Below are 2,856 nucleotides of genomic sequence, written 5' to 3'. Positions count from 1 at the left end.
TTGTACATGTGGGTCCTTTTCCCTTTTTTATGATCTCTTTGGGATACAGCCCTAGTCGTGGTATTACTGGGTCAAAGGATATGCACAGCCCCTTTGGGCACATGCACTTTGGGAATAGTTCCAAATTGCTGTCCAGAATGGTTGGCTCAGTTCACAACTCCACCAACAATGCATCAGTGTTCCATTTTTTCCACAGCTTCTCCAACATTTATTATTTTCCATTTTTGTCATATTAGCCAATCTGATAGCTGTGAGGTGGTACCTTAGAGTTGTTTTAATTTGCATTTCTCTACTCAATAGTGATTTAGAGCATTTTTTCATATGGCAATAGATATCTTTGATTTCTTCATCAGAAAACTGCCTGTTCATATCCTTTGACCATTTCTTAATTGGGGAATGACTTGCTTTCTTATACATTTGATTTAGTATAACATTATTTCTTTATGAAAATAAATTGGTTCAGTCTTTCCCCAGACTCTGCCATGTTGGAGCTCCTGGGGCACCAATTGTGAGGCCTCAGAACTTTGGTGCTGATACTACAGGCTCAGACCTTGCTACCAGTGGCCCTGGTGTCCCCCATGAAAGGTAGTGGGTTGTCACCTAAGGGCTGTCATCAGGACTATGGTGGACTTGCCATTCAACAAGGGACATCCTCCCACCCTCAATGTCTTAGAAGTACAGGGAACGGAAACCAGGCTGGTTTTGGAGGTCATCCAACATCTAGGTGAGAACACATACCATTGCTATGGATGGTACTGAAGGATTGATGAGAGATCAGAAGGTCCTGGATTCTGATGTCCCAGTCAAAATTCCTATTGGACCTGAGACACTGGGAAGAATCATGAATGTGATTGGAAAGCCTATAAAATGAAAGAGGCCCAATCAAAACCAAACTGCTGCTATTCATGGTTAGGCTCCTGGGTTCATAAAGATGAACATGGGGGCAGCTAGGTGGTACAGTGGATAGAGCACCGGCCCTGGATTCAGGAGTACCTGAGTTCAAATCTGGCCTCAGACACTTAATACTTACTAGCTATGTGACCCTGGGCAAGTCACTTAACCCCAATTGCCTCACCAAAAAAAAAAAAAAAAAGATAAACATGGATCAAGAATTCCTGGTCATTGGCACAAAAGTTGTGGATCTTTTGGCCCCCTATGCCAAGGATGGAAAAATTGGAATATTTGGCGGGTGCTATTACGGGTAAAACCATATTGCTTATGAAGCTAATCGATAATGTTGCCAAGGGCCACGGTAGTTATCCTGTGTTTGCTAATGTTGGTGAGTGGACCCAAGAAGGCAATGACTTATAGTGTGAGATGATTGAGTCTGGGGTCATCAGTCTGAAGGATGCCACTTCAAAGGTTTCATCAGTATATGGACAGATAAATGAACTACCTGGTGACTGGGCCTGGGTGGTCTTGACTGGCCTCCCTGTGACTGAATATTTCAGAAACCAAGAGGGTCAAGATGTACTGTTTTTCATTGATAATACCTTCTGATTCACTCAGACTGGCTTGAGGTGTTGACTTTACAGGCAGAATCCCCTCTGCTATGAGCTACCAGCCTACCTTGGCCACTGATATGGATACCATGTAGGAAAGAATTACCACAGCCAAGAAGGTCCATCTTGTGCATCCCTGCCACCTCCTTTGTCCACTTGGATGCTACTGCTGGATAGGCTATTTACCCTGCAGTGGATCCCCTGGACGCTACCTTCAGGATGGACTCTACCTCAACATTGTTGGCAGTGAGCACTATGATGTTACCTGTAGTGTGCAAAAGATCCTGTAGGATATCCCAGGTATCCCTGGTATGGATGAGTCGTCTGAAGAAAACAAGTTGACAGTGTCTCATGCTCAGAAAATCCAGACTTTCTTGTCACAGAAATTCCAGGTTGCTGAGGTATTCACAGGATACAAGAGGAAGCTGGTACCCCTGAAAGAAACCGTTTTAAGGAATTCCAACAGATCTTGGCCGGTAAGTATGGCCATCTCCCAGGGCAGGCCTTCAATATGGTGAGATCCATTGAAGGAGCTGTGACAAAAGCTGAAAAACTGGCTGAAGAACACTTCTGAGGAGTAACCTTCATCTGCCATACTGCCCCCTCTTCCAATTTCAGTTATCTGAGCAAATTACACAAAGGCTTTGATTGGAAGTGCTGTGTACTATCTGAAAAGCATTTTAATAAAATGTACATTTCACAGCCAAAAGAAAAAATCAATTAATAAGCATTTATTAAGCACCTACTACATGCCAAGCACTGTGCTCAACACTTAGGATTCAATACAAAGAATGAATCAATTTTTATTTTCAAAGAACTTATGTTCTAATTCATTCTGAATTCTAATCAATTAGCTTAAACTCTGAAGATGCAACCTGTTCTGGGAGCAGCTAGCTGGTGCAGTGGATAGAGCACCAGTCCTGGAGTCAAGAAGACCTGAGTTCACATTCAGCCTCAGACACTTGAAGCTTCCTAGCAGTGTGACCCTGGGCAAGTCACTGAACTCTAATTGACTGGGGAGGGGGAGGGGAGAATGCAATCTGTTCTATTTGGGGATTTTTGTCACCAGTCAGTAAGGTCTTTATAACATCTAACCTTATCATTACATTTATAGTAACTGTTGTCATTGTTCAGTCCTTTTTCAATCATGTCTGATTCTTCACGACCCCTCTTTGGGGTTTTCTTGGTAAAAATACTAGAATGGTTTAACATTTCCTTCTTCAGCTCATTTTACAGATGAGGAAACTGAGGCAAAGAGAGTTAAGTGACTTACCCAGGGTAATATAGCTAGTAAATGTCTGAGGCCAGATTTGAACTCAAGTAGTTGAATCTTCCTGACTTTAGGCCTAACACT

The 2,856-nt window shown here is 42.7% G+C and overlaps 1 pseudogene; it reads left to right on the top strand.

Moving 5' to 3' along the window:
• Positions 1-1,088: 1,088 nt before the first annotated feature.
• Positions 1,089-2,076, top strand: LOC122755055 (annotated as a pseudogene).
• Positions 2,077-2,856: the final 780 nt, after the last annotated feature.

Source organism: Dromiciops gliroides, chromosome 4 (assembly GCF_019393635.1).
Source record: "Dromiciops gliroides isolate mDroGli1 chromosome 4, mDroGli1.pri, whole genome shotgun sequence".
Classification (NCBI taxonomy): Eukaryota; Metazoa; Chordata; class Mammalia; order Microbiotheria; family Microbiotheriidae; genus Dromiciops; species Dromiciops gliroides.
This window is presented reverse-complemented; position numbering and strand designations above follow the sequence as displayed.